We start from the raw sequence: 12,222 nt of genomic DNA on the forward strand, positions 1-12,222 counted from the left end.
AACACTCTTCTGGTAAACCTCACACAAAGAATTTTAGATGGCATCAATTCAGATAGGCCCCACCACAGAACACTTCTCATAACATTAGACATTAGTAAAGCTTTTGATGCTATCCCCCACCACAACCTAACAAATAAAATATATAACACAGACATGCACAATAACACCAAAAGATGGCTGGCCAATTATCTGGCAGGTAGGAATGCTTACATGTCATATAATGGCCAATCATCACACATCAGAAACATTAAGAATGGAGTACCACAGGGCTCACTTCTATCCCCCACGCTCTTTAATCTATACATGCATGACTTACCCACACCAGACACCTCAGAAATACAAATCTCTTCCTACGCAGACAACATAACAATCACATGCACACATTGTAACACAGACAAAGCTGCAGAAATAATCCAGCCATACCTTGATACACTCAACACATGGTTCATCACAAACAGACTCAAAATAGCTCCAACCAAATCTACAGCATCACTTCTCACCAACTGGACAAAAGAACACAAATACATACCTCATCTCTACATCAACAACACTAATACCACACACAAACACACCGAAAATTCTTGGTGTAACATACGATACATCCATGTCTTTCAAACAACACATCACAGACATAAAAAACAAATGCACACCTAGACTTAACACACTTAAGTCAATCACTGGAACAACATTTGGACAAAACAAAGAAACTAATATAACAATATACAAACAATGCATACGCTCAGTGATGAATTATGCGAGTCCTGCATGGGCTCCTAATCTCAGTGAGACACACCACAACACCCTTCAAATCATACAAAACAAAGCCCTAAAAACAATTACAGGCTGCACAAATATAACACCTACAGACCATTTACACCATGAAACAAAAGTCCTCAAAGTCAAGGACCACCTCAACATGAGAGGCACACAAACACTTGCCGCAGCCACCACAAACACATCACACCCGCTACACTACATAGCAGAACACCCACACACACCAAGAAACATTAAAACAACACCCAAAGACCTTTATCACGCACAGATACTCTCTTCTCTTCCTCCACAACCACCAAATACCAGCCTCCGGAAACATATTCATGATCATATCACTCACCGCTCCATTAACACACTGAAAGACAACACACTGCTGCATGCCAGACCCCCTGATATCCACCCTTCTGAATCCTCTCTCCCACGAAAGGACAGAGGCCACCACCCAGCACTTCTAAGCTACCAGAAGAGGCTGGATGACCGCATTGTGAACAGCTGCCCAGGATGTAACACTTCACCCCATACCATACAACACATAATGGAAGACTGCATTATACACAATCATGCACACAAACAACACAACATACGCTCTATAAAGGATTTGTGGGAAAACCCAGTTTCGGCTGTGGCATTCCTTGGGGAGACGGGACTGCTCGGACAGACAGTCTAGGGAACGACAACAACAACAACAACACAATATACACTCAATAAGGGATTTGTGGAAAAACCCTGTTCCACCCGTGGGGTTCCTCAGTGAGAGACTGCTTGACCAATCTCGGGAACTACAACAGCAACAACACCTGAAATGGTAAACACAAATGTAGGAGTAGTCTACATTCTACCACTGTGACACCACATGGAAGAACAAACAATGAAAAGAATAGCAAGCAAATCAAAAGTAATAAGAGTATTGGGCTAAGCAAATTATGAATGGTACAACCCCAACAACCAACTTGCCTCATTGTGGTCCTGGAGCTGCAGCGTCTACGTCGTGGGATCACCCCCCAACCCCAAGTGTTGGGGGCCAAACGGCAGCAACAACCCCTGGCCACCGGCTCTACGCAGGTGGCACCGATCCCCAAGAGGAGCTACACCTACCTTGGGGAGTACCACAATCCTTTTTCCCAACATGCAATATTACGTTTTTTCTGCACCAAGGGGTGATTTTCCGGCGATCACCCCTCTTCTTCTACTTTTAGCTGGAGATGTAGAGAGCAATCCTGGGCCCACCACAAAATACACATGCCCAACATGCTCTAAACCCATTACTTCGAGCAGACAGACAAAGGGCTCAGTTCAGTGCAATATGTGCAAAAACTGGGCCCACCTCACTTGTACAACACTTGCTGACACAAACCAATACACAAACACTTGGACATGTTCTACCTGCCCTCCAGTAACTCCACTCCCACCTCCCCAACCACAGCCAGCACCCTTACCCACTCTCAATTTCCCTTTGCCCTTACCCCCGATTAGTACTCCCCTTCCTTTGTCCCCGATCTCTCCTTTCCCCCCCTCTGACCCAGATCCTACACCTTCCCCACTACCACCCCAACCTCAACCCCAAACGGCAACATACAACACATACAAAACACACAACATCAACATATTACAACACAACATTGACGGTATTAACACGAAAAACATGAACTTGAACACTTTCTTAAATAACACAACATACACATTGCGATTTTACAAGAAACAAAACTAAGACACTCACACAAAACACCATCATTTCATAATTACACCACCATCAGACAAGACCGGACTGACGGCTATGGCGGTGGACTCATCACCCTGATCCACCACTCCATCTGTTTTGTGGACACAAGTGCCACAACCAAAATTATATTCCCTACCACAGATAACACAACAGAAATCCAATCCATTCGAATCCGCACAGGCAACAAATCAACACTGACAATAGTTAACATGTACATTCCCCCCCAATCATCCCCCACAGTTCCAGACACCTTCAGGCCTCATTTTAGCCAACTAGCCTCAATCCCCAATCTGATCATGGGTGGAGACTTCAACGCCAAGTCGTCTGCCTGGTATGTCGACAACCCTGACACAGACAGAGGGCTTGATATACAGACTCAGTTTGACTCATTGACTATCATGGACAACACACATAATCATACACATATCCCACACCAAGCCCTCTACACTCCCTCCTCTCCTGATATCACCTTTTGCTCCCCCTGCCTAACCCCAACAACATCATGGAGAGTGGTCGGAACCCTTGGCTCTGACCACCTTCCAATCATCATCACCACCAAAACAAGATGCACTCTAGTTGGCCACAGGCACACACACCAATTGCATGAGAGCAAACTGGAAAACTTTTACTGAAGAGACAGAACAACATTTTAAGACACTTAACAGTATACCAATCATAAACATAAACAATGCTGTGCACACTTTTAATACAATCATACAAAATGCAGACAAGAGATACATCCCTAGAGGCAACAGAAAATCACACAACCCCAACTTCACACCAGAAATCCAAAGCCTCATCAGACAACGTGACACACTTAAACACGGTACCCCCACACCTATCCCTCAAAACATAGCAGACCAAATACAAACACTAAACACTGTGATTGCCAATAAAATACATGAAAAAAACCCACAAAATTGGCAAAACTTTATCAATACACTTGATCACAAAACAAACACCAGCAAATTGTACAAAACACTCAACAGCATTACACTATCCAACAGTAACACTACACGCTCTCACGCAGCAATAATCACAACAGATAATCTACCCTCAAACAGACAACAAGCAAACGCACTCATACGTCATTTTGCACAGACAAGCCATCTCACTTCTCACCCTGACGACCGACGCACCATTCGACGTAAGAAAGACTTTCCCACAGACTCAGACTATATACCCTTCATAGACAGTCAGACAAAACTCATAATACATAGTCTCAAGCACTCATCTGCCTGTGGCCCTGATAACATAAGCAACATCCACCTAAAACACATTGGACCACAAGGTATACACGCACTCACAAACATTGCAAACTACAGCTATTCACACAACACTATACCCGACATCTGGAAGCATGGTAAAATAATCACCATTCCAAAACTGAACAAAGACCCAACAATCCCAACATCGCACCGCCCAATCACACTTCTCTGCACCCCTCTAAAGTCATTGAACGCCTAATACTTAAACTTGTCACACCACATATTCCCCTTGCTGACTCACAACACAGTTTTAGGCCACTACACTCCACAAACACTCTTCTGACAAACCTCACACAAAGAATTTTAGATGGCATCAATTCAGATAGGCCCCACCAAAGAACACTTCTTATAACATTAGACATTAGTAAAGCTTTTGATGCTATCCCCCACCACAACCTAACAAATAAAATATATAACACAGACATGCACAATAACACCAAAAGATGGCTGGCCAATTATCTGGCAGGTAGGAATGCTTACGTGTCATATAATGGCCAATCATCGCACATCAGAAACATTAAGAATGGAGTACCACAGGGCTCGGTTCTATCCCCCACACTATTTAATCTATACATGCATGACTTACCCACGCCAGACACCTCAGAAATACAAATCTCTTCCTACGCAGACGACATAACAATCACATGCACACATCGTAACACAGACAAAGCTGCAGAAATAATCCAGCCATACCTTGACACACTCAACACATGGTTCATCACAAACAGACTCAAAATAGCTCCAACCAAATCTACAGCATCACTTCTCACCAACTGGACAAAAGAACACAAATACATACCTCATCTTTACATCAACAACACTCTAATACCACACACAAATACACCGAAAATTCTTGGTGTAACATACGATACATCCATGTCTTTCAAACAACACATCACAAACATAAAAAACAAATGCACACCCAGACTTAACGCACTTAAGTCAATCACTGGAACAACATTTGGACAAAACAAAGAAACTAATATAACAATATACAAACAATGCATACGCTCAGTGTTGAATTATGCGAGTCCTGCATGAGCTCCTAATCTCAGTGAGACACACCACAACACCCTTCAAATCATACAAAACAAAGCCCTAAAAACAATTACAGGCTGCACAAATACAACACCTACAGACCATTTACACCATGAAACAAAAGTCCTCAAAGTCAAGGACCACCTCAACATGAGAGGCACACAAACACTTGCCGCAGCCACCACAAACACATTACACCCGCTACACTACATAGCAGAACACCCACACACACCAAGAAACATTAAAACAACACCCAAAGACCTTTATCACGCACAGATACTCTCTTCTCTTCCTCCACAACCACCAAATACCAGCCTCCGGAAACATATTCATGATCATATCACTCACCGCTCCATTAACACACTGAAAGACAACACACTGCTGCATGCCAGACCCCCTGATATCCACCCTTCTGAATCCTCTCTCCCACGAAAGGACAGAGTCCACTTGGCCAGACTGCGGTGCGGTCACCACCCAGCACTTCTAAGCTACCAGAAAAGGCTGGATGACCGCGTTGTGAACAGCTGCCCAGGATGTAACACTTCACCCCATACCATACAACACATAATGGAAGACTGCATTATACACAATCATGCACACAAACAACACAACATACGCTCTATAAAGGATTTGTGGGAAAACCCAGTTTCGGCTATGGCATTCCTTGGGGAGACGGGACTGCTCGGACAGACAGTCTAGGGAACGACAACAACAACAACAACAACAACTTGCCTCATTGTAGGTTGACTGGTATGTACATGAAATAAAGAAATACACACTCATACACTCACTTTGTCACTTCAGTTACCACTGTTTTGGACTTCCCAGACAGTGATATTGCCACTCAATGAATATATGTATGTTGTTCAATTTTGCTCATGGTTCCCTATGTTTGCACTCGGTCAAATGTGGAAACTGCAACCAAAATCACTTGGCATCTTCCTCTGACTGCAGTGTACCAATTTGAAAACAAGTCCTATGTCTGAGACATAGGACCAGCATTACACTTCAAGGATGTCTGCAAAAGGGAGACAAAGCTGACAGACATTGAACCAAACAGTTGGAAAGTGACGACAGCTGACTCCTGGTGCTGCATTTTGAATGAAAAAGGGAGTCAGGAGAGGCGAAGAAAAGAGGAATCACCATCTGGAGAATAAGAGCCAGGAGGAAACAGAGACAGCAGAACCAGGCCTCATCTAACCAGCCATCCAACTTCATGTGCCACACCTGAGATGAAGACTCCTATGCCACTGGAAAGAGATTTGATTGTGGGGCTCAGATCATTAAAGGGGATGGACAAAGTTAGAGGTCTCATAATTTGGAATAGGGCATAATTAGGTCACGGGAATTAATTGATAAAAAACATGTTATGGAGTGATTAGAAAAAATAGTTTTCCATGCAATTGCATGAACTGGAATAACCTAGACAATATAGCACAAAGTGGGACTATGCATGAATCTATAATGAGGTATGATAACTTAGTAAGAGAAGGATCCCATGAGCATAGCTACTTTCCTATATACTACAATTGGGTAAAATACATGAATATGAACCTGTTCCTTACAGTTTCATCCTGTGAGCTAAAGGATTACAATGTGTCTTAAATCTCCATGCATTGTGAAACAAATACAGGGGAAATGAAACTACAATATAAGATTATTAATTATTGCATACACAAACATTCACCAAAGTAACAGACATCTAACACATACAAGTAGATAACTAAAAATCATATTAAAGTCAATACAGCCAAATAAAATAACAGAATTCAAAAACCTATATTTGTGAAAATACACTGGTGCCCTATCTTGTCTTTTGTAGCATATTTTTTATGGGCATCAATATCCTTGTCACACAGCTGTATTAACAGGGCTATATTTAATGGTGCCTTTTGTGGTCTCTGTGGTTATGGTGGGGTTGGTATCTTGTGTGGTTATTTGTTTGTGTCTGTGTTTTTTTTATTTGTTTCTGTGTATTTTGATTGTGGTGTTTTTGTATTGTGTTTAGTTGGACTGTGTGTGAGAATTTTTGTGTTTTTTTTTTTTCTTCATGTTTTTTGTGTTGTGTTAGTGTATTGTTTTTTGTTCTTTATTTTTTTGTGTTTTGTGTGCTTTGTGTTTTTTTATGTGTTTTGTAGTGTGAGAATTGTTTTGTATGTCTATTTTGTTTTTTTTCGTGTTTTTTATTTTATTTATTTATTTGTGTTTGTTGGTGTGTGTGTTTTGTTTTTTTATATTATCATTCCATTATGTTTATGTCTGTTTTTTGTTGTTGTTTCTTGCAGTTTTTTCGTGGTGGAGTGGTGGTTTGGGGTTTTGTTTTGTTTGTGTGTGTTTATGGTTTATTTTTTTTTGTGTGATGTGTGTTGTGTGTTTTTTGTGTGTGTGGGTTGATGTGTGTGTTGTTTTGCAGTGTGTGTGTTGGGTGGGTTTATTTTCTTGTTTCTGTGTGTGTTTTTTTGTGTTTTTTTGTTTGTTATTTACTTTTTGTAGTTTTTGTTCAAGGGCTATTTGTTTGTTTTTGCTGAGTTTGGTTTTTTAGGGGTGGTGAGTGTGTTTTTTGTGTGTGGTGGGTTGTGTGTGTTTTGCTGTTGTTGTTTTTATTTTTTGGTGTTGTTTAGGGTGGAGTGTGTTTTGATTGGTTTTTGGTTTATGGTGAGTTGTTTTTATTTTATCTGTGTTGATGTGTGTGGGGTTATCTATCTGTTTGGGTGTCTTTGTGTGGGTGTTTTGTGATGTGTGCTTTGTGTGTTTGTGTTCTGCTGTTATATTGTTTTGTGTGTGTATGGTTTGAGTTGTGTATGTTTTTGATGTGGGGATGTGGTTTGGTTGTTTGTGTTTTTATTTTGTCATTTATGGGGTTTTTGTTGTTTGTTTTGTGTAGGGGGGTTTTGGGTGGGGCTTTTGGGTATTGTCTGGTGTGGGGTTGTACGTGTAGTGTTTTGTTATTGTGGTTTTGGTGTTGTGTGTTTTGTTTTTGTGTTTTTGTGAGGGTGGTGGTTTTTGTGTTTGTGGGGTGTTGTTGTGTTTTATTTTGTGTGTTTTTGGTTTGGTTTGTGTGTGTTGTGGTTTTGTGTGTTTATTGATATTGGGTGTGTGTGTGTGTGGGTGTTTATTATTGGGGGTGGGGGGGTGGGTTTATATGGTGTTTGTGTTTATGTGGGTGTGTGTTTATATATTGTGTGTGGGGGGGGGTTTTATTTTAAATTATATAGGGTGGATATTGTGGGGTTGGATATATATATTATATATATTTTATTGGTGGTATATATTATTGTGTGGTTTTGTATAGTATATATATATATTGAAAATATATATATATAATATAAAATATATTATATATATAAAAATAATTATATATATAAAATATATATATATATATAAAATATATATAATATATATATATATTAAAATATATTATATTAATATATATATAAAATTATATATATATATAAAATATTAATATATATATAAAATATATATATATAAATAAAAATATATAGATTATTGATATATATGTGTGTATAAAATATATACATATGTGTGTATATATATGATATATATATATAAAATATATATATATAAACTATATAAAATAATATATATATATATAAAAAATTATATATATATATATAATATTATAATATATAAATACATGTATATATATATATATATAAATATAAGTATATATATATTAAAATATATATATATATTATATATATATATAAAATATGTATATATAAAAATATATATATATAAATCATAAATAAATATATAAAAAATATTATATATATAAAATATAATATATAATATATATATAAAAAATATATATAAAAATATATTTTATATATAAATGTATTTATATATTATATATATAAAATATATATATATATAAAAATATATATAATATTTTTTATATGGTATATATATTTATAAAATTATATTATATAAAATTATATATATATATATAAAATATATATTATATATATAAAATTATAGATATACGTGGAGGGCCATATATATATGTTTATATAAAAATATATAAATACTGTATATTATATCAAAAACCCTAATATATATATTAAAAATATATAATATATAGATATATATAAATATATATATATATGAATATATATATGATATATATAAAATTTATATATATATATATAAAATTACTATTTATATAAAATATAATTATATAAATATATATTATATCATATATATAAAATATATATTATATGAATATATATATATAAAAATATTTATAAAATAAAATTTTATTTTTTTTATATATATATAAAATTTTGTATATATATATATATATAAATTATATATATATATATATATAAAAATTATATATATATATATAAAATATATTATATATATATAATATTTATATTATTATAATATTATATATATATATATAAAATATTTATATATATATAGTACTATATAAAAGTATTATATATATATATAAAATATATATATATATATAAAATATATATATATAAATATATGATATATATAAAATGTATATATATATAAAATATTATATATAAATATAAAATATATATATATATATAATAAATATTTATATATAATTTATATATATAAAATTTATAAATATATATAAAATATTTATATATTTAATATATATGAGTATAATATATATATATATATTTAAAATATATTATATATATAAAATATATAGTATATATAAATATATAATATAATAAAAATATATATATAATATATAAAATAGTATTATATATAAATGTATATATATTATATATAAAGATATTATATATATATAAAAGATATATATATATAAATATATAATATATAAATAAAATATCGTATATATATAAATATATATATATATATAAAATATATATATATATAAAATTATATATAAAATTATATATATATATATTAAATATAAATCATATATAAAATATATATATATATAAAATATATATTATATATATATATATATATTAAGTATATATATTTCTATATATATAAAATATATATATATATACATATAAATATATATAAATGTTACATATAAATTAATATATATACATATTAAAATATATATATTATATCATATAAAATATATATTATCTACATATTAATTTATATATATATATATAAATATATATATACTATAAAATATATATATATAATATAAAATTATATTTTTATACATTTATAAAATATATATATATACATATAAATATTATATATATATAAAATATATATTATATATATATATATATATATAAAATATATATATAATATTATATTATTATAAAATATATATTATATTATAAAATATATATATATATATATTAATATATATATATATATATAAATATATAAGATATATATTTGATAAAATATATATATATATAAAATATCTATATATTATATAAATATTTATATATATAAAATATACGATTTATATATAATTATAGAGATATATATATTAATATATATTATATATATATATATATATAATATATATAATATATATAGTAAAATATTTTATTTTATATATATTTAAAATATATATATATATAGAATATATATATATATATTTATATTATATTAATTCTTATAGATATAATATATATATATATATATAATATATTATTATATTATATATATATATAAATATTATATATATGATAAAATATATATTCATATAATTTTATATATATAAAATATATATATAAAATATTTATATTATGTATTAAAATAAATATATATATAAATATATTGTATATATATGATAAATATTATAATTATATAAATTGATATAATATATTATAAAATATATATATATATAAAATATAATATATATATTTAAAAATATATATATTTGATAAAATATTTATATATAAAATATAAAAATATATATAGATAAATAGTATATATTCATATATAAATAATTTATGATAATTTTTATAAAATATTTATATTTTTTTATATATTATATATTTTATAATATAGTATATATATATAAAGTTATTTTTATATATATTTTATATATATTTATTATATATTTTATATATATATATATATTATATATTTATATATATATAATATATATGTGATTTATATATATATATTTTTTATATATATATATATTTTATATATATATATTATTGGATTTTTTATATATATATATATATATATTGTTATATTTATATTTTTTTATATTTTATCTATATATATATATTTTATATATTTTATATTTAAATATTTATATATTATATATATATATATATTTTCTATATATATATTTTTATATTTTTATATATTATATTATATATATTTTATTATATATTATATTTTATTATATATATGATAATATATATTATATTTATTTATATTATTATATATATATATATATTTATATATATATATTTTATTTTATATATATATTTTATATATATATTTTTTATCTATATTTTTATATTTTATACTATATATATTCTATATATATATATATATTTATTTTGTTATGTCTTTTTTTATATTTGTATTTTGTTTTATATATATTTCTATATATATATATATTTTTTTATTTTTATATATTTTTTTATATTGTTATTTTTTTATTTTTTTTTATATTTTTTTATATATATATATTTTTGTTATATTTTTTTTTTATTTTATTTATATTTTTTGTATTGTTTTTTGTATTTGTTTGTCTTTATATCTATTTTTTTATATATTTTTTTTGATTTTATATATATTTTTTTATATATATATATATTTTTTATATTTTTTATATATTTTTTTTTTTATATATATTTTATATATATTATATTTATTTTATATATTATATTTTTTATATATTATATTTATTTTATATATATTTTATATTTATATTATTATATATTATATATTTTTTTATATTTTATATATTATTTATATATATTTTTATATTTTTTATATATATTTCTATATATTCTATATTTATATATACATATTTTTTTCTATATTATATATATATATATTTTTATTTATTTTTTATATATATATATTTATTGTATATATTATATATATTTTATATATATATATATATTTTTATATTTTATATATAAATTTTTATATATATTATTTTATATTTATATATTTTATATATATATATTATATTATATATATATTTATATATATTTGTTTATATATATATATTTTATATGTATATATTTATATATTTTATATGTATGTATATATATATTTTTATATTTATATATATATATTTATATGTTTATATATATTTTTTTTATGTATATATATATATTTTCTATATATTTTTATATTATATATATATATATATATTATATTTATATATTATATATATACATATATATATACTATACATATATATACATATATACATATATA

Source organism: Oratosquilla oratoria, chromosome 21, assembly GCF_046742065.1.
Source record: "Oratosquilla oratoria isolate Oo_2021 chromosome 21, ASM4674206v1, whole genome shotgun sequence".
Lineage (NCBI taxonomy): Eukaryota > Metazoa > Arthropoda > Malacostraca > Stomatopoda > Squillidae > Oratosquilla > Oratosquilla oratoria.